The 21,398-nt window shown below is 41.1% G+C and overlaps 1 long non-coding RNA gene across 1 annotated transcript; it reads left to right on the forward strand.

Moving 5' to 3' along the window:
- Nucleotides 1-12,324: 12,324 nt before the first annotated feature.
- On the forward strand, nt 12,325-20,754 carry LOC115333274. Its single transcript, XR_003920730.1, has 5 exons — nt 12,325-12,422; nt 15,312-15,493; nt 16,388-16,580; nt 18,199-18,283; nt 19,674-20,754. It is a non-coding gene; the product is annotated as an uncharacterized LOC115333274 (long non-coding RNA).
- The last annotated feature ends 644 nt before the right edge of the window (nt 20,755-21,398 follow it).

The following is a 21,398-nucleotide window of genomic DNA, read 5'->3' on the forward strand; positions in this document are numbered from 1 at the left end:
GTGAAATGAAGTAGTTTATGCTTCCTTTTTTGCCTACAGGAGTGTTTGATTTTAAACAGATCTCCGTTTCTCAAAGAATATGCTAAATTAAGCCACTCTTATAAGGTATTTGAAGGTATCGGGAATTATGCCTTTATTGAAACTAAATATGAGTTACTTCTCCCTGCTGAATCTACGATACAAGCTGCGATAGCGTTTCTAGGAGTTTATAATTATTATTATTTCCATTCCATATGGAACTTAATTGTAAATCTGCCAATGAATTTATTTCAGCATTGAACTTGCCTGCCTGGATGAGTTTGGAATTTATTATTTCAATTTTATTCCCTACACTTTTTGTAGGAAATATTTTGTATTCTTTAGTGAAAGAACTCATACTGAATTTACAGCCCTTTCTTCATCAATAAATTCAGAAAAATCAAATTATTGTTAGGCATAAAACCCCAAATACTATATTATTAAAGTACATTTTGAGACAAGGCGTCATCTTGTTTTATGAGACGTAGTTCAATTCTAGAATGGTGTTAGAGCCTTGTATATGAGACACTTGGAGTGTTTTTTTTTTGTTGTTAAAAGATTGATATGGGAAATAAGTAATTACCAGTGAATATTTTTACTACTATTAATTTGCTTCTGTGTGTGTTATTCTCAGTGCTTCCATTTTTTTGTTCTCTTTGCACTGGCTATTTTTAATGAGGATCCAAATTCAAATGCATTACTCATACTGATGAGTAGTAACTGCCTTATGCAGCCCTGCTGTTTTCAGGAAGCTGTTTTTGCAAATCAACACTGACCAGTGCTGTTACAGGAATTACCCTTCCTGGCAAGGAGGGGAAGGCTGAGGATGAGTGCCGTCCACAGGCTCCCCATTGTACAAAGCATACTTAGTCCATCGGCTGGTGAGATTTCTCATTAGGAAAATGGAAAGGATGAAAAATCATACTATATTTATGACTACCATATTCCTCCATCACTTGCACCATCAACAACAATCACGCTGACTTAAGAGCCTTCCCTGGAAACAAGGACAGAACAGGGCTAAATATTGTTCTGAAGCTGCTCTGAAATAAATTACCAGAATTGAGGCATTTTTACATAAAATTTTGTAAGCTCTATATGATAAAATGAACAGCAGGATGGAAATCCAGGGTAGGCTAAACAAAATCAAAGCAATGGATGATTTATAACTTGTGGCCTGTCATATCCATCCTATATCTCGCTAAGATAAACCTGTAGCTTAAAATGCAGCTGAATTCTAGGCACAGACTAAAAATTATAAAATGTAAAGGTTCCGCAAAGGGCATCAGATGGGTCTACATCCATTCATTTAGCCATACGTTCATGAAGAGAGCTATCGTGCTGAAGTATGTATTCCCTAAAAGACCCAACAAAAGAACAGTGGTCTTAATGCCAGAATTGTTAATATTCAAGGCTAAAACCAAATCATTATAAATTTGAGGGTAAAAAGTACAAAAAAAATGTTACCTTGTTTGGACCAGAAATGGATGATTTATTAATTTGAGCGCCTTCTGAAGTTTTCTAACATGAAGAGTGTTATATCTATTCATGAAACTCTGCAAAAGGCTCGAGTCCAATATCAATCCTAAGGAGATTAAATACTTAAGCATTATACTGTCCTCTAAATTAAGGAAGTTGTATAAGCTTAATTTCCAGAGGATTCTAAATGTGATTAAACTGGATATGCCATGATTAAATATCTTGCTGCTATCCATTTCTGGGTGGATTAACTCTGTTAAAATGAACTCTTCCGTAATATTTATTTCAGATAACTCCCTGGGAGATTTCTTTTTCTGTGTTTTAGAGTCTCGCCTGTATTTTGGCAGTTTTGCACAGAAAATAAAAAGTCTGACTGAAAGCATAGATATTACAGAAATCTACTGAAAGCTCAGGGGTACTCCTTAGATCTGTACGCTAGCACCAGCCTCGCTGGCAGCTGCATTAAATTATAGGGGAATCTGCTTTGCACAGTCTGAAGCTGAAGCTTCTCATGTTCCACCCTTGGAGGTTGCTACCGCTGGATTCTCCACTGCCTCTGTGACTCACCCAATACCTGGGGGGAAAAAAAAACCTCACAAAAGCCTTCATACAACTTCCCACCGGTCACACCTCTTTCACAAAACTGGTTTCTTTTCTTTCTGTGTCTGAGGCAGATGGGTGAAGTAGTCTTTTTGTAAGAATTAAGAGGTAATTTCACAATTTTGGGGGGACTTGCGAAGAGATACAAAAGGTTTCTTTGTAGCCTTGCATATTTCCCTACACTTTACAAACGTATTGAACCTTATTTTTCCCTGTGAACTAGTAGGCTGGGAAATATCAATTTCATGTAATTCATTGTCATGAGATTGTGAGGGATAACCAAGGGCTCCAGTTTCCAATATTCCTTAAACAAGTGTGTTGCATGAAAGTTTTCCCTGGCCACAACGAACATTTCAGGAACTTTATATGCTTCCAGAATTGCAACAGGTTGCAGCATGGAAAATGTCCCCTTTTTAATAAGGTTTTTCGATGCTAACTGTTGTCTGAAAGAGGGACAAGGAGAAAACTGGCCCTTGTGGTGCCTGTTTGTGAAACCTCCTGCTCCACCATGCTGTGATTCATGTCACTCACGGCTGATCTGTGCATTAAATTTCACATGCGAGAAACGTTTCTTCAGTTACACATTTTCCCCTGGCAGACCTTACTTTTTCTTACTCTTGCATTAGATGTGGGATTTGCTGGATGTGGACAGAGGTGAAAGTGCATTGACCTGCTGCTGGCAGCAGTTATGAGAAGTATGTCCAGGAGGACAGAGGGAGACCTGGAATAAGCTGCACACAAACTTACAAAAATACACTTAAATCTGCATCAAGATAGAGTAGCATCCCTACCCAGACTTGCATGTGACCTGGATCAAACAAATATATCTAATTTACTCTGTGAAATTACCCCACCACAAAAATTCAAGAAGGTTCCTTCGGTAGTTATGTGTGGATCAATAAGGGTATAGTGTACGCTTTCTCGTCTACCTACTCTGTCCCACCGCTTTGGAGTACAGAGACATGGAGGAACCATTTACCAATTTTTTTTAACCTGCAAAGATATTAATGTATGCATTTTTTTATATACTCATTATCCATTTATTACAAGGTGAACCACTCCGAGTTCATTAGTATAAGCCAGCTAAACTATTGCCGAGGTTACTGTTGATGCTTTAATGGCTTTTGTTGAGTTCATCCATTATTCTTGTCCTCGGTGCTTTACAAACATGAGTTATTCCCTCTGTAATAGCTACCTCGCATTCTTTCATTCTCTGACCTTATGTCTATATGTATATATGTATGTATTTGGCTGCCTTGCTATCTCTGCTTTCAGCTGGCCTAATGGATAAATCATATACAGAAGAAAGGTTTTTAAGCCACTAGTTTTGTTCTTCCATTTAAAGCCAGTTCAATTCAAATAAACATCAAATCTACCTGACTGCATCTGCTTGTCAGATAGGTGAATGTCTAAAATCCATAGCCCATATGTACAAACGCTCGAGATTGCAAAATCAGTAGTTTGGTCAACACCCTTTAAAAAAATTCCCCCAACACAGGGACTGTTCAACAAAACACTGGAAAATATAGAGGAAAAGAAAAATAGTTTCAAAGAATGACAGACTATCGCACTACATAATATCCTTCATTCCCCCAAATCCTATCTCACCAGGAGAAGATAGCTCACAGAAATGTCATCTCATTGGAGTGAAACTAAATAATGCTCTCTTCTCCAAGTTCCTTACCCCAAATGCCAATGATCAGGTCAACATCAGAAAACTGCCCCAAGCACCTGCTCACAATGAATGAAAGGTCTGTCAACAACGAAGTTAGCACTATTCATGATCTGATTTTGGATGAAACGCTAGCCCTAGCCTGAAGCACGAGGACCTAGTTTAATGTCACCACTTCGGCTCAGTCCAGTATTACAAGTTTCTCAGTACAGTACAAAACAAGCCCTCCAGAAAAGAAGCGGCAGCAGCAATCTGTCAGATATTTACCGAGCCTTTCCTTAGCTCGCTCGCGCGTTGCCGTCCCCAGCACCTGTCCGCAGAGGCGTGGGCTTGGGCTCTGTTATATGCGGTGGAGAGAGCAGCCCTCGTGGGCTTCCCTGCCTATTTCCCCTACAGAAAGAAGAGATTTTTCTCAAGCTCGCTGGCTTCCTTTGCATACTGACCACCCACCGATCTCTAAAAGAAATACTGATACAGGGCTGGAAAAATTAAACTGTGCTCATTCCTGTTTCTGTGTAGGAAAAGGTACTTTTCTTACATGGCGACGCAGACTCGTACGTGCAAGATAATGGGCTAACCCGAGCACCTTATCGCTCAGACCTATTGCTGAAGGTTCAGAAAGCACATATTCAAATATGTGCTTTTCATGGTAATTCAGTTGAAGTTAGAAGCTGAAAACGTTGTTTTTTCATGGAATATGCAGAGTCCTAAATAACCGGGAGAGAGTTCAGGCTGATCTGAGTAAATGTGATTTTTCAGCCCTTTTGTAAGACAGCTGTCAAATGGCAAAAGGATCTATTGGTGATATGGCTACTGTTGAGTTAGCTACAGTATTCCTCTCTCCCTATAATTTTCCTTTTCACCTGCCAAACCTATCCATTTATATGCTTATATCCTGTTATTATATAAAATCAGGATGACAAATTGTATGTCTGCAGCCCTCTTTGTTCCCATTCTACAGCCCAGTGAACATTCCTGGTGTACATCAGTTTTATGTGAATGCAGGATGTTTGGGGTTTGTGAAAAATGTTGCTCTGCATGATTCATTTTACTGCAGCTAATGCCAGGGAAAAAAAAAACCACAACACCTCTATTGAAAATAATAGCCTGCTTCTTGGACTTTGCACATATATTTCTTTTGTCTGGTTGTTCTTTTGTTTAAGCCACTATCCAGGTGGAATAATCAGGTCTCTACAAGCAGAAACCTATCAACTATGGTATTATATATTATGGCTTCTAAGCATCAGTCACACGTGTCGGTGTACGGTGTTCGTGCCTTATTTACTTATTTTCAGGTTTCCAAAGCTGCACCCGTCAGCAGGCCAGGGAGCCAAGCTCGGCCCTGGCGTGGGCAGAGGAGAAGCGCGGTGGGCTCCAGCTCGAGGAAGAGTGTGGCCCCTTTGATTCATCCTCCCTCGGTGACGAGGCAGATGCTAACACGATCAGCGTGTACTTACATACAGGAATAACTGTAAAAAGCGGAGATGAAATCTTGGTTCCGCTCGCATCAGGCATAAAACTCATTGACTCCGTTGGGGCCAGGATTTTATTCCTGATATGAATTTTCTCTGTCAGACAATTTAAAGATGCTTTTATGAGGAAAGGAATCTCACCATCTAAAATACCATGTTTGCAATTCTGGAAATCTCTGACATATGTTTTAAGAGTGTGTCATATTTCCTACTGGGAAACTTTATGATGCCAGTAGCATTGTGGGAAGATAGCTTCACAAAGGCTGTGATAAAGAAGCAGAGATATTCAGTGATGGTGCTGGAGGTCATTTTAAAGTTACAACTTTTTCTTTTTTTTTAATCGACTTCCTAAGCCTCACTCTGTTGTTTAAGTAAAATAGAATTGTCGGTATTTTGATTTGGGCCTCTTTCATCCAGACCTAATGCTATTTCATGTACTATTGAGAGAAGCCATACTTGCCTCTTTCATTTTTGTGAATTTCTTATTTATTTTACTTTATTATTTCAATAGCACACTAAAGGCCTGATCCAAAAGCCTTTTGAACCAATAGGTGGATTTCCCTCTGGTTTCAGTGGAGCCTGATTCATTAATATGAAGAACATACGGTTTTGGTTTGGGTATTTTTTTTTTTTTTGCAAGTGCCACAAATACTCAGGTGCTTCTGAATCTTTAAGTCTGTAATTGAAAATAACCCACTTTACATTGCCTTTGTTTCTTCCGTGAAGCTACCCTGTCATATACCAAGCGTGCAGTTATCAGCAAAATACCATGCAGTATTTTGTGGTAACACAGTATATATCTTGTGTCACTGCTCTATGTGAGTTTAGCACAAAATATAACCCTATTAAAATTACAATGCATTTATCACCTAGCTCAGTTCAAAGAACTCACAAGCTGCAAAGAATTTAATTAAAACATGATGATTTAATAGGCAGGCTCCATCTATTGTTTACTCAGGAGGTTGAGATTCCGTTTAAAATTAGGTCCCAAATTTAATTTAGGCTTCCACCAACCTTGTCATAGAAATGGGACTCCTGTAGAAAGAAGCGAGTTGCAGGCAGCGAGAGTGGGTCCTTTCCTTTTACATAGCGACAGAACAGTTTGGGAAGTGGAAGAAGATGGTGTCTGCATTTCTTTCCTATGAGGATCACAAGAAAAAAAGCATGTTCGCTTCCAGGAGCTTTCAGTGATGCTCGTAAACCGAGGGTGGGGAGGCAAAGTGACCCTGCCTGCATGGTGGCCCAAGGAGAGCAAGTTTTGCACAGGCAGCCCGAGGAAAGGTTTGCGTTCCTCTTCCCTCACCTTACGGAGGCCCTGGAGACCGTAGGCAGAATTTGTCAGCTTGAATTGCTTTGTTTTGTGCAAATCATCTTTTCTGTTTTCAAATAATGAGTCGTTCCCTGAGGCAAAGGTCTTTTCAGGACTGAGGCTAGTTTTAATTTCTTTCCCAGGCTTATGATACCCAACTTACAAAAGGATGCCACAAAAGGTCCTTAAACGCGTTTTATAAGAACAGATTCTCACAAAAATATAACTAGTAAAGAAAAGGTGCTGCAGCACAGCAAGTTCTGAGAGAAGAGAAAAGAGTCCCTGCCATTTTATACAGCACTGAATGTTTAATAGCACAGGGGACCTACAAAAAAAAGGGCTTCTCCTCAGTGCCAAGCGCTTTCTTGCACCCATTTGTCCAGAAAGACATTTTCGCGCCTGCTCACCAGCACCGCTAAGGTTGGCACAGCCTTGTCCACAATCGCCTTTCAGTAATTTCATTTCTCAATTAGGCAAAGCAGCCAGCCCTGGGGAGTTGTACCTGCAGGAGCATGCCGCAACCAAGGGTTTGGGGGGCAGTACGTTTTTAACGCTCACCTTTTTACAAGGCAAATGTATCTTTCTTTATACAGATGGATCTTGGTGTGACTCAAGGAAGATATTGTACATGACTTCTATAAACAGAAAAAATGTAAAAATCCTGCCACGAAATGCATGATTTAATGTACATATAAGAAAAGGCACTGCGCCAGTTTCTCAGTTTCTGTCACAGTTTTAATGAAAAGTGATTCTAGCATTTGAAAAATCTTAAAAGCTGTCCCAGCCAAATGCCATGTTTCTATATATTATCTGAGCTGTAAATCTAAGTTTTAGTAGGATGTTACCTATATCGCTTGGTAAAAGACAGTATTTAATAATTTCTTATTATGAAATTAATTCTTATTTATTATAGCCGTAGCTACATAATGAAACATTTTAGGGAAATTTCCTCTACATTGCAAAATGATCCATGGGAAGAATATGTTAATTCAGTTTCACTGCACAAACCTATTATGTACTCACTGGTAATGTACTGCAGTCCTAATTCACTGGATCCAGCAATCTGCTTGGATAGTCAGTACATGTGTTTTCTCATCAGAGAGCCCAGCTTTAACATCTATACCTTGACTCTTAGCAGAAAATTGAAGCTGAAATGCCTGCTGTGTTTTGCATGTCAGTAACCCAGATTATTCAAATTCACAGCTCTAAAACCTCTTGTGCCCATCTGGCTTTCGAAAAATGAGAACTCTGCCCTTGCCTTCAGTCCAGGGAAGGGTTACAGTCCAGCACACATGGGCTATGTCAACACCCCACCTGCTTATGGAAGTCGACCAAATGCATTATAAACCCATGGGTTTGGGAACAAAGTATTTGGGCGGTTAATTGGACCGCATGGTCGCGGGGCGGCGGTGCTGCCGGTGGTGTCGGTGATTGCCTGCGACGCCCCGGCTGCCTGCAGACGTGCTACGGAGAGCCCTTGGTTGGTGTTACGAAGATGGCTCAGCAGCCCCCGCCTCCGGTCCGTGCCACTCTGTCATTTTAGACTCTCTTTGGGTTAAAAGACACTTTCTTCCTCCGTGTTCAAAAAGCACCAGTCCCATTTTTCTACGTTACCCTGGGCTGACCAACAGCTGAGGGCATGGCGTGGTGTGACCCACACCCAACGAGAAGCCGGTCCTGGGCACGGTCTTCTTCAGAAGGAGCCCGGAACAGCGGGAGCTCCACCTGGTACTTTCGACACCCGCAGGCTCCGGTCACTGAGTTTTATGTCGCCAGTGGGATTTGCCACTGCCTATGAGGGTTTAATTGTGATTTTAGTGTCACTTGGCCAGGTGCCTGTCCCTCGCCTTGGTGGGACACTGCTCTGCTGAGAACTGCAGGCTGTTTCTGCTGAATAGAGCCATGAATTATTTACATTACCTTCATATAGCAACTTATTGACTACAGCATTGTAAAGTACCCTATTAATGTTTTAAGCATTTCACTTTATTTTAATACAAGTAAATTATTTAGGAAATGTTAAAATGCTTTATGCTTTGACTAATGAGAAGGAAAAGTGTACACTGCATCTTATTTTAATTGGATGTTTACCCTATCCTGTAGAAATCAGGCATCTATTATTTCATACTTAATTAACTATGCATACAATCCCTGATGGATATGCATTCAGTTTTTCCACTTGATCTAGTCATTAAGAGCCATAAATGTGCAGATTATTTTTACTTGGAAATAAGAAATAATTCTGGTTTTCAGGTAACTTGGTTACCATATAAAGAATTAGTTACTATATTGCTGATCATACTCATGCGTTCAGTTTTCTAAATTAATGCAATGCAGTACATTAAATTTGGGATAATGCAAATTGATTCAAGTGGTGCAAAATTCAGTCAACCTGAAATGAGTGATGTCTTTGAGTCTCTCTTTCATCTTTGTTAGCACAGAAATATTCTGCAAGATTATTTTTATTATGTCATAGTACATTATAGTAATTTTTATGCATATTGCAGTGTTGTGTGTGGACTTAAGGAATGTTTGCAGTATTTCAACATTTGTCTCGATTGTCTTTTGGATAAAGATGTGGAGTATCCGCTTTTGTCCTAGACCATGTACTTACATCACAAATCACATCCACAGAGGTGGGATAAAGGGCCTAGCAGTAAGCCGAATTTTGCTTTATCCCCCACCTGCCCAGTAGAGCTTTTTCTTAGGAGAAATAATCAGAATTGAATTTGTGAAAAACAGCAGAGTCTCTAAAAATACAGTCCCTGCTTCACTCTGAGGACAAGACAGCCGAGTGCTGTTCCTTGGCTGGCAGCAAAACTCAGTTTTCCCTCAATCTTGTTATGATTCCTCTGGTTAATGTTTTTATTTTGTGTTCTACACCTGAAACCTATTGATTAACAAAGATCTAAGCTAATGCCTGATCCTGAGCAAAGGCAGTCTGGAAGTCAGGAGCAGTTTAATGCTGAGTGTGTGTTTCAGGCAAGGCCTTTGACAGACAAGTTGTGTAATATGCTATAATGTTGTACCAGGGAAAAAGAGAGTTGGATGATGACTACAGGAAAAAGGGAGCTATAAAAGACCAGGCAGCAGATTCTTCCTTATGTATATTTGATTGGCCAGCTGTTGTCGCTGAGTTTCCTTACAATGGTCATATTTTCTTCTAAAATAAAGAACTTTAGGCTTCAATTTGAGAAGCAGCAGATTAGACAGAGCAAGTTTCTAGCCAAAGAAGATATTGGAGGAGGAAATTAAAGCAAAGGAAACCTGCAGGCAGCACGGGAAGGTGCCGTTGGTGGAGAACTGCTGAAGAAGCATCAACAGATTGTGAGAATGAGGATGGCAGACAACTTCCAGAGAAAGCCCGTGACACCCCATGCACAGGAGCACTTGAATAATGAAGATATAGTTGCCAGGGCTTTTGCATTTTTTAGTGCGAGTACCTTCTAAGCACAGAAATGCCGCGAAACAGTAAGAGCCCTCTTCACATTTATTGACAGCCCTGCCTTGGAGAGCCCTCCTAAAGCTTCCCACGTCAAAAGGGGGTCTGAACACGCAACATCGGTAATAGGGGCAAAAGTAGCACTAATAACGCAAACTCAGGTCTGGTCTGATTTACCAGCCATTAGCACCAGAGCATAAACCACCTTCACATCAGATTGCTTTATGCCAGGTCCTGATTAGATGAAGTGGAGGTCAATTTAAAAACAGGGCCCTCGCCTGTTGCCGAAGTTCCACAATGTTGGGTTACAGTAATTGAAACAAATTAGTCTTTCCCAGCCTGTAATATGTTAGCAATTTTCTTAAAACCATCCATTTAAAAACTGCATTCCAAATTACCATACAAGCTTCATAAAACAATTATAAGAGTGCAAACAAACCCCATCACACTGATGTGCTAATTACTCTCCAGGCTCCTGATCTTTTGGGTTGCCTTCATTTTGCAAAATTGAGGGTTAGAAGTGAGTTCCTGCCTTCATGTGCTGTAGAAAATGCCCATTTACAGAGGCACACTTTACCTGTGTGTAAATGTTAAATGCACAGTTTACTTGTTTGTAACCAATTCTGTCTTCATGGTAGCTGAGTTTTAGAAGTTTCCCGGATATTTCCAAATATTCTCCTTTTTCCAGGGAAAATACATTTCTTCTTATGAGTAGTTATGAAATATACTATTAGTGCATATAGCATTGATGCCAATAAGGACTCCCGCTGAGGTTTCAGCATGAGTTTGATGGGAAGAAATGCATCCCTGTGATAAAGACTAGAATAAAAAGCTACATTTCTGAGCGTTTAGCTCAGAAAGGGAGCACAGATATTTCAGAGCTAGTGATCTGTTTAGTCTAGAGGTAAAGCTGAAAAAATCCCGCACTAAACATTGATGTTATGGGATAAACCTGACTGCTCATTTCTTACTTTTCATCAGGAAAAAAGGGTGATTTCTTGATACCCGTCTTAAAAGATGCTGATATAAAAATATTTTCAATTAATATTTCTGCTTATTTTGTTCACACCACATTTCAGGACTTTTGATTCCTGTGATGCTCCTGGATTCATTGCTTTCCTGTATCTGCACATTCCACGGGCAAATTAGCCTGAAAATGCATAATTGTGCATGCAACCCTTTCTGTGGTCCTGGATTGTCCCTCTGTTTTCACATTGTGTAAAAGGCAGAAAGACGTCCAGTTTTCAGTATCATTCATAAACCATTTTTACTCACTTGTAAACCTGCTGCAGAATAAAGGATAACAACTCTATTACACTGTATTAGCCCATTGCCGGCAGCTCCCTGAAACAGGTTTACATGCTATAGATATAATGGAAAATGTGCCAAGAGGAAAACTGTAACCTCTTTACAGATGGAAAAAAAAAAGCCATGCTGAACTGCAATGAGCTCATCTTTCCTGTTTTTGGTTTTGTTGTGGGATTTTTTTTCCCAAAAATTCAGGTCTACTGTTTGAACTCAGTACAACACTTAAGCTTCTTCTCTCCTAATTAGCAAAGTAACATTCGTGAGTGCAGTAGAAGCTGTGTATGGCCAGAACTTTTCCTGATCTTACCCAAGCAATTCCTTTAAGACCTTTCCTGTTTTTTTCAGAAATATAGAAAAATGGAGACGTAAAGAAAATAATGTATTAGCTGTTTTTATCACTTAAGCCATTTTGGTCAAAACTGACTTTTTAGAGATGAAAACCCAGCAATCTAGATATAGATGGATAAGAAAAAGGCTGTTTCCTATCCCACAGCAATTCTTTGTGTCCTGAGATGTCAACAACCTTATCATTCCTATTGGGCATGAAGTGGTGCTCTGATATAAGAGGGAAAAATAGTTCCTTCAAAGAGGAGGAAGCCTCACAGCCTTATGGTTGAGATACTGAATCAAGGTCACCAGAACCGCAGCAAATGCAGGTAGAGAGACCTCAAGAAGCCATTTATTTCATTTGACCCAGAAACAGGATTAATCACATCATACCTGTTCTTAGGCATTTCCAATAATAGAGATCCCACAGCTTTAGAATGGAAATAATTGTATTGCTTAATGGACTTGCCTGTTAAAATGTCTTTTTCTTTTTCCTGGCATTCATCCTGCATCTTGCTCCCAGATATTTCTGTGGCAGAGTGGGGAACTGGCTGCTTTTGTTGAAGTCTGACAGTTGTGCCTTAACAAGTCTGTTCTTCCCTATTTACGCCACAGCAATATCAGGTTTATCCTTAAAAATATCATTTAAGATTATCAAAATTGGTAAAATTCTCCACTTGTTTTCTTTCCTGCCTAGCATTTGATGGACATCCTGCTGTAAAGTTCTCATGGTGTTGCAGAGTCGAAGTGGAGTAGACCTGGAAACCGTTTGGGAACACAACAGAGCAGGTACAGGTAAGTGCAGGATGAGTGGGTTCACCATCAGCACAATTATAGACCGCTTCAATTCCTGAAATCTTAAGAAAGAGGTAGTTTAAAGAAAAGAAATCAGTTCCGTTCACTGTGAAGAGCCTGCCTGGGGAGAAGCAAGCGGCTGCTGCGGTAGTCCCCGTTTTGGGAGGTCTGTTTTCCCAGCTACAGCAACAGCCGGAGAGAGCAAAGTGTTTGCGGTGCTCTTCTGCGCGGCTGCCAGCACAGGGCATGGCACGCTGAACGGCAGCCCTCTTCTCTCTTTCTAAGAAATTCTATTTTTGCCAGGTGGATTCAGGCAGACTCTGACACTTGTGACTTGATGTAGTGCTTTTTCCTTTAAATATAAGCTCATTTAAACTAATCAAAAAAGCAGGGTTTTTTCTGCTTGATTTGTGACCCTCTGAAGCGTATTCCTGTGGGTGCTCTGCATCCTTCCTCTTTGTAAACTTGTATTAAATCAATTGCTTGGTTTAGATCTGAATTCGTATATGTGTATATATACATAAACAAAAAAATGAAGGGGACACACATACTTATATATAGCTATACATATACAAAGGTTTAATTATTTATAATAGTGAAGACGCTAATTTCTGTTCTTTATAATATAATCTTTAGGACCTATTTTTTACATCCAGGCATATGGTGCTGTGACGGATGGCTAAGCTGTTTGCGTTGTTCACAGTTTACCATATATGTACTGCAGATTTTATGGTTTACATAAAAAGATACATCTGGGCGGAGGCAGGGGAGAGCTGCTTGCTGGTGCTCTCCTGGATGCCGTTTCGTGGCAGGGGACGGGAGCTACATCTGCTGGGAAAGCTGGGGAAGGAAGGCGGCCTGGGAGCAAATGGGTGGGACGGAGGGAAAAATCCCTGGGAAAAGCTCCGGCTGTGTTGGCAGGAGGGAGCAGGCTCCTGAAGAGGTGATGGAAGGAAGATGGCTTTTCCAGGGCACGGGATGAACCCTGTAGGACTGGTTCAACCCAGAAGCCGTGAAACCTGCCGGATGGCAAAGCAGGGCTTGCAGAAAATCACCTGTTTGGCATGGGGTGGGCTGGCAGGGAGGGGATTCATCCCGCTCGGTGGCCTGGGTTTTCTCCACTTAAAGAATTCTTCACTGCTTTTTGGAAAATAATCAGTTTTCTGTGTCTGGCCCAACAACTCTCCCGTGCTTTTACCAAGAGTGGCTCAGGAGCTGTGTCCCCTCTCGAACATCTGATAAATGCCATCGCTCCTTATCGTTTCTGCTGCCCCGAGTCCCCCTTCCGTGTCCTCCACAAATCACTGTGACATGAGCGAGCCCAGAGCCCGCACCATCGTCACCCCAGTGCTGCCCAGCTCTTGTCTAAGGAATTTGTGTGATCACGTGCAAAGAAAACCCTAATCTAGCATCTACCAAATTACTGAGGGGTGATGAACGGACGTTTGTCAGAGCCCTCTGCAACTGGGAGGGAAAATACTGCCTGCTGTGTCGTGTGAGCTGTTTGCTCCTCACTCCTCTCTCTTTTTAAGATGGCTAATACCTGAAAGAACATAAAAGGAACAAGCTTTCAGCTTTGAAAAATGGACCAGGAAGAAATGTTCTCAGGCAGTGGGCAGGATTGTATAGCATCTCCTTTCTTTCTCATCTTCCCTGCCCAGGACTTGGCCATAGCACAGCCCGCTCCTGAAAGAGCTGAACTGCGGGTGTACAAAGGGTTCCCATATTGAAACATAGCGATGCCTCTGTTAATTTGGTGTGTAATAAAGAGGCTTTTTGTCTTTCTCTCCTAACACAGCTGCTGGTCTTTACATAAATATAAAGATTCCGTAATTGTGTAAGGTATCAGTCTATAGCGATAGTTAAATACCACATATCTCTGCAGGAATAAGGTTTTTGCAGGCAGAAAAGAAGATCACTACCTAGACTGCTTATCTTGCCTAACACTTTTTTTTTTTTTTTAATGTGAAAAAGATCCTGCCAGTTGTACAACTATTCAAATTACTTCACCCTAAAGGACGGTGAAGCCAGGACTCTGCAGCTGGCACTCGCAGCCTGGATCCCTGGCCCCCAAAATCTCCACTGACCCCGCAAAGTGCTCCCCGCTCTGTGCTGCACTGAGTGTGCCCAGAGCTGCAAAAGGAGAGCAGAAAATGGAAGGACGTGTCTGGAACAAAGCCGAGCCCGTGAGCTGAACCCACCATGAAGGGCTAGCTGTGGGCAAACCAGGGTGGGAACTGCAGGTGGTGGGGTTTGCCCCCCTGCTCAGCTCTCTGCAGTGAGTTAGTCCTTCTGCAAGAAGGAAAATCTTCGTTAATCCAAGTGGCAGCTGCGACCCTGGAGCCAGAGCTCCTCCCAGGTCTTGCTGCTTCAGCCACTGCAAAATACTTCGCAAGAAGTTGTGTGGAGCTTGTTGCGTTAGACCACAGAGCCGTGATGGAGATCGAGATCTTGTTACATGCAGAGGTGCATGCACCATATCACTGTACAACAGGTAACAGCATGAGAAAGTCAAATGAAAGAATTTAGATAATTCTTTGTCCATCAATCACTGTGCAATTTTATATTTAGTCATATTCCAAAGAGATATGCAGGTCTGCTGTATCACAGCGAAGGTAGGATAACCTGGCAGAAATCCCTAGTGTGGTTGTCCAGAGAACCAGGTAATAGTATTAGAAAATTTGGCATGCAAAAATTCTCTGTAGCACTGAGCACATTTACTACAGATCATGTCAGGGCCTGTTGCTACAGGTTAATGCTTAGGAAATAAATTGTACACAGTGTTAATTTTTAAAAGTCGCAGTGTGGTTAGGTATATATTATGCAGCCTTTTGTGCGTGTATTTTATCATGCTCGGCTGAGTGGGTTTATTTGCTGCCTTCTTCGAAGGCAGAGCATCACTCTCTGCATCCCTTCCCAAATCCTCCTGCACTGCGGCAACGCCACGTCACCGAGATCCCATTTGGATGGGGAGCAGAGGTGACCATGGTAAACTCTCTGGGACTGGGATAATCTTCTCCTTCTCAGGAGGACTACACTGAGCACCTGTGGTTTGACTCCAGCTGGAAGAGGTTTGTTGACATGTCATAAGAAATTTGATTCCATTTATTTCAATAAATGGAGGGTATACATTGGAATATCATAATATATCCTCTATATAATAATGCCAATTTCTATAGAAAAGTAATATAATAATATTTCTATATTATGCTAACAGTATAATAATGTATCTAATTTCAATATAATAATATAAATTTAGTTATAATGTTATAGCCTACACACATACGGACTTTCACACCTTTATCTCTCCATGTGTGAGGAGGGACCACAGTAACACACTGTGTCTGTGTGTCTAAGGCAGCAACAGATATCAGAGACAGGTCAAACCTAAAATACTCCGTGTAAATAAATATTCAAACCGTCACAATAATATAAATTGTTGTTGTGGGAAAAGCTGCACGGGCTCGTCCTTTCCTTGGGTACTGCACAGGCCACAGCCATTGTAGAGAAGCTTAATGGAAAAAGGAAGAAGGTCCCGAATGGCCAGGCGAGATGAGACAAGTCACCGCGAGACCCTTACGAGCCGTGGATCTCGGTTTCCTGGCGAAGTCCCCTCCTTCCCGTTTTCCTTCCCCTCGTCTCTTGCCGCCTGTCGAGAAGGGTTTGCTGTCAGTGCCACCGCGGCTTGCACCGATGCCCCCAACGGGGTACGTCTGCTCAGGTCCAAGCCGCGCGTCGCGCTCGGCCGTGCGTGCGGCTGTGGTACCGCGCCTTCAGCTGAGAGCAGGCGTCGGGAAATTTAAACTTATTAAAACGGTGTTTGTACATTCCTTTTGAAAAAGAAAACGCCTTACAGCATGTTTTACACACCGAGCGGAGCAGACCCGCTCGGCGAGCGCAGACAGAGCTCCAGACGAAAGAAATGAGTGCTTTGTTTATGACAGATTTCTGTTTTTATTCCCAAGGTTCAGAAGTAAATTACTACAAAAATGCAGACAGAACCTGCAATATTTGCCATGGAATTATTCATCCAGCAATTCGGGAGCCGCAGATCAGCATGTGAAAGACAGCAGTTAAAATACAGGGCTCTCCAGTCTCTTTTGCGCTGGTCTAAATCAAGAGTAACTTTCGCTGGATCCAATGCAGTGTAAAATTGGCGTGAGTATCTCCTGTACCTATACGTCAGTGAAACTATTTGTTTAAAGTGTTTATAGACACTGCTATCATAAATAGCTTATTTTCTTACATATTAAATAGATCAAAGGTATCCAGAGTAATTTTCTAGCATGACTAAAACAAACATGTATATTTATTGCCACATAACTTGCAGGAGTCACACTCCTGTTTAATCTGAATCCAGAAATAGTGATTGATTTTTTTCTTGGTTTAATAAAAGGAATCACAGTGCTCTATGAAAACACGCATTCATTTTAGTTGATTGACATCTTCAATTTTGGATATATATTCTAACTAATGGAATGAATATTGCAATACATTAATCAATTATATTTGTTCAGTTGTCAAGTTTGTAAAGTGAGAACAGTTTAAATTATGTATGATCCAGCTGTCTATATATCATGTTGTCTCAATAGACAATACTACCATCAATACATTTGTTTTAACGAGGAGCTTATTAGCATACATAGCTCATATCTCATCCACTGTTATTTACTGAAGCAATAGAGTTTTATCCATGTACCTCAAAATATAATCTTCCTTACTTCAAGACCGGGAGGAGAATATGGCTGATGAAGAAAGATTTGCTGGTGTAATTAGCATCACTGTTAACATTACCGAAAACACTCGTTTACAGTCGTTACTATTTATGCTATTCTAATGGAGTATTTTCCCTTGGAGTTTAGGCAGTATTCTCAAAATGCTCCAGTCTTAATTATGGGTTAATTCCTAAAATTATTTCAGTATGGACTTGGCTTAAAGCACACAAGCAATCGTTTTGAGAATATAATTCAGCAAAGGAATAGGTCTTTGAGGAATCAGGGCTATAGAAAATGTTGCAAACTTCTATTTGCTATTATTTTCCCATTTCTTGACATTTCCTATAATTTAGCAATTTGATAATTATTAAGGTTTTGGAAAGAAAGATCTAATGAAACAAGAATTGGCTGCATACTCATTAGACAAACATACTGAAAGAATTAAAGAATTCATGATTCCTTATCAAAAGCCAAAAATACATCAAATAGGATTCTATAGGAGCAGTATCCAATATTTTTATTAATGACCTGGACAATTGAATAGAAAACTCATTGAGTGTTGGTTTGGCCCTAACAAAATTGAAGGTGTAGTTTTAGAGACCCAGGTAAAGAGGGCAACAGGAATGACCTAGCAAGTGGAAAAGACAACCAGCAAATTTCATTAAATAGGGAATGTTAAACACCAAAAAAAAAAAAAGGCAAAAACCAAACCAAAACCTTAGGGAAGGATATGATAAAAGTCTTCCAGTACATACTCACCTGCAGAAAAGGTAAATACCGTGTACTTCATGTCCTTGAAGAGCGTAACAAAAGGAAGTCATGTTGCGTCCTGAAATTCTCTTTAGATACCAGGAAAAAGCTGCTTTCAAGAAATGGGTAGTAAAGCAACGGGATGGACAGTCTGTCTCTGGGCTCTCCCCCATAGGAGGTCTTCAAGGGCAAGATACGCCATTCAGAAATGGCTTTGATATAGCTAATCTCATACTTGGTAGTGCAGCCTTAATTTTCTGTAACTCTGTTATGAGCTGTATTTAATATATTTCCATAACATTTTTTTGCAGCTTATATTAACCATTTTTATTACGGAAATAATGAAAATGGCAAAAACATTACAAATCAGTCCAAGAAACCTTTCCAAGCAGCCAGGTAAGTTCTCAGTTTTGTTATTTTAGTTGCTTCAGATTTGCAGAGAATTTAAAGAACTGAATTTGATGGAAACAGGATGAATATTTGTTTGTCTGACAAGTAAGTTTAGAAACAGCAGGAGAAGTCCTGAATAGGAAAACTACCTTGACTGAGATTGGTTATTTCAGTATTTTAAAAAGAGACTGTACAGAAATTCTGATTAACCCTCTTTGATGCAGTCTCATCTGGTGCCTGAGCTTTTATTTGGAGGTGGAAACCTCCTGAGCATAAAATGCAAGTGGCACTGTCAATTGGCTTATCTGGAAGAATATGACCTTTGTCCTTTCAAACTGGAAAGTCTCTGCTTATCAGACCTGATGCCTGTACAGGTTGTCATATGTCAGTTCCCTAACGTTGCTCGGAGCAGAGCTGCTCTGCTCAGCTGGGACCTCCAGATAGGAATACAAAGGGAGTATTAAGTGATCTAATGCTATAAAAGTAAATAATTTTCTGCTAGTATGCTGAATTCATACACATTTGAGTTGAAACCAGAAAGAGATGTTTTTCCGTGCTACACCACAGTGCACCGCCTAACAAGATTTGACAGAAATGTTTTCTTTTCTGCTCAATTTTAAGGAATCAGGGCATGCAGGCAGTGGGACTTACCCAGTCTTGGGGAATATAATATGCAGTGTCATGTACTGTTGGCAATGAACTTTTGCAGAAGCACACGTCCTTTGTCGGAGAAAACGAAGGAGAGTGCACTGGGGAGTAGGGAGCAGCCCAGAGCTCCCAGTGCCCCCAGTGCACGGGCACAGCCAGGGCTCTGCCATCACAGACCAGCCCATCTCTGAAGGGTCTTTCCTTTTCTGTTGGCTCAGTGATCTGGGAGCTAAAAGAGAGCAAGATAATAGAGTATAGCAGATGCGGATGATTTATTGTGGTCTACTGGGTAAAGAACACTGTTTCAGAAAATTAACAGGCAAACCAAAATAGATGCTAACCTGATGAACTAAAATATAATCAAGATATAGATCCCATAGCACGCACGCACTTCTAAACATATCAGCAAACAAAAACCGAAATAAATATTTTCTTAGTCCTCAGGCTAGAGCTACATGTCAGCTTGCACTCACTCGCATGTTGCAATCCCCTTGTAGATACGTAAATGTCACTAAATCAATCACGAACATTAAGCCAAGATTATAACAGTGTTCTCAATGGGTCCAGTAACAACTAAAACAAACAGGACCATTTTAAGAGTATAAACCTTCATGCCTCCGGGTATTAAACAACCTCTAATTAACAACAGTAAGGAGGAATATTTCTATGTGAGCGTGTTATCTTGTAGCTGTCTGCTGGAGACCCTGGCAGCACATTTTTCTGGAGTTTGTTCTGGCCTCCTTCGCAGAGAGGATGGGACAGCGGGGACATCGGCCGCTTACTAATTCCTGTGCTCTGAACCAAATCCGGAGTCATTTTTCTGACTGGAAGGAAACGGCTGCATTGCAAGTTAAGTGATCCTGTGGTGAGATTCAGAAGTCCTCAAAGCGATTCACCTACGACAGATGCTGGTAATAGGCAGGATGGGGACTACAGCCTTGCCTCGATGGCGTTTGCTCAATTAATTTAATACCTTCATATATACAATATCATATATACTCTGTGTTCTCTTTCTACCCATAAGCAGCTACTTTCCTGGGAGCACAGGGCGGGAAGGTCCGTGGTACTGTGCCATCATGAGCTCTCTTCAACTCTGCTGGAAGTCTAAGAAAATGGGCTTTTCTCCGGCATGGACTGGTGTCTGAATTCAGCCTTGTCTGTGGCCATGAATGTTAATTTACATACGTGAGGGAATTATGTGGTGGATTTCAAAGCTCTTCCTAGACCTCCAGGTGCCCAAGAGAAATGAAGTAGTGTTTGTGGAGGAGAAAATATGCAGAAATTATACTGGAAATTCCTTTTTTGTAATATTGACACTTTTTCACGTAGGCTTTGGGCGTTCAGAACCAGAAGAGGAACATGCATCTGTCTTCCGATTGAGGTTTTTTTTCACCAATGAGATGCTCTTGACAGTATTCTCAGGATACTAATTTGTTACTTTTAATGATAATTCTTTGTCCACGTGAGAACAGGCATACATCACACGCACACACATATACTCTGTGCTCGCTTTCATAAAATATTTATGAATCATTATTGGCATTAGGGATATCTGAAGCCAAAATTCATAGGAGGCAATTTTGTAGAAAATGAAATTATGGAATATTTATTCATCCAGTAAGCTGCCCTGAGTATGTGTCTCCAGCAGAATTAGGGAGTTATTTATTTATGAGCTGGTCTCCTATTCTCTTCCTTAAAGAGAAATCGTGGAACAGGTTGAACAGGATGTTTGTTTACAAATTGGCCAGAGAGCATTGTTCTTAGTTTGATTTGCAATGACTAATGAGCAACATAATTTTTAATCATAGGTTTTCAAGCCTGACACACTGACAAGCACATCCTGCATGTGTTACATTCGGCATGGCATAATGCAGGCAGCTGTGTATGCTAACGAGAGAACAAAAGCAGTGTGAAAAAGATCAATGTGTCAGGAGAGAATAAGACTTTTCTAGCAAGCAAGCTGCGAAGTAAACATTTTTCATTTTAGGACTTCCTAGGACATGTTTTTGTGCACACAGAAAAGCCAAATCCTCAGCTCAGGGTGCGGAGGAAAGGGGCAGAAAGAAATCAGTTTGTCTGCGCTAATGAATCAAAGGCCGGCAGTCACCAGGGACAAATAGAGCATGAGATCTCAGGATGGGAAGTTCTTGAGGACGGCTCCTAAGACGTCTCGGACTGTACGTTAGGGAAGGCTGGAAGCAAATTGACGTTGACAAAGCTTTTAAAATTTATCTACCCGCTCACTAGGAGTTCGACAGGACAGATGCTTATTTGTTCTGCCACTTTCTGCAAAAAGGACCACATCCGCAGCCCGGCTTTATCCTCTTCCTCTGCTCCCTTGTGCCAAACCATCCCAGGGGAGACCCGGGAGCTCCCCTCCTCCCACAGGCCTGACTGAGGGCGGGACTGATTTTGGCAGCATCCCTACAGGCAACGACCTGAAGGAGCTTTGCAACCTCGTGTTTCCCTCCCC

Source organism: Aquila chrysaetos, chromosome 20 (genome assembly GCF_900496995.4).
Source record: "Aquila chrysaetos chrysaetos chromosome 20, bAquChr1.4, whole genome shotgun sequence".
Lineage (NCBI taxonomy): Eukaryota > Metazoa > Chordata > Aves > Accipitriformes > Accipitridae > Aquila > Aquila chrysaetos.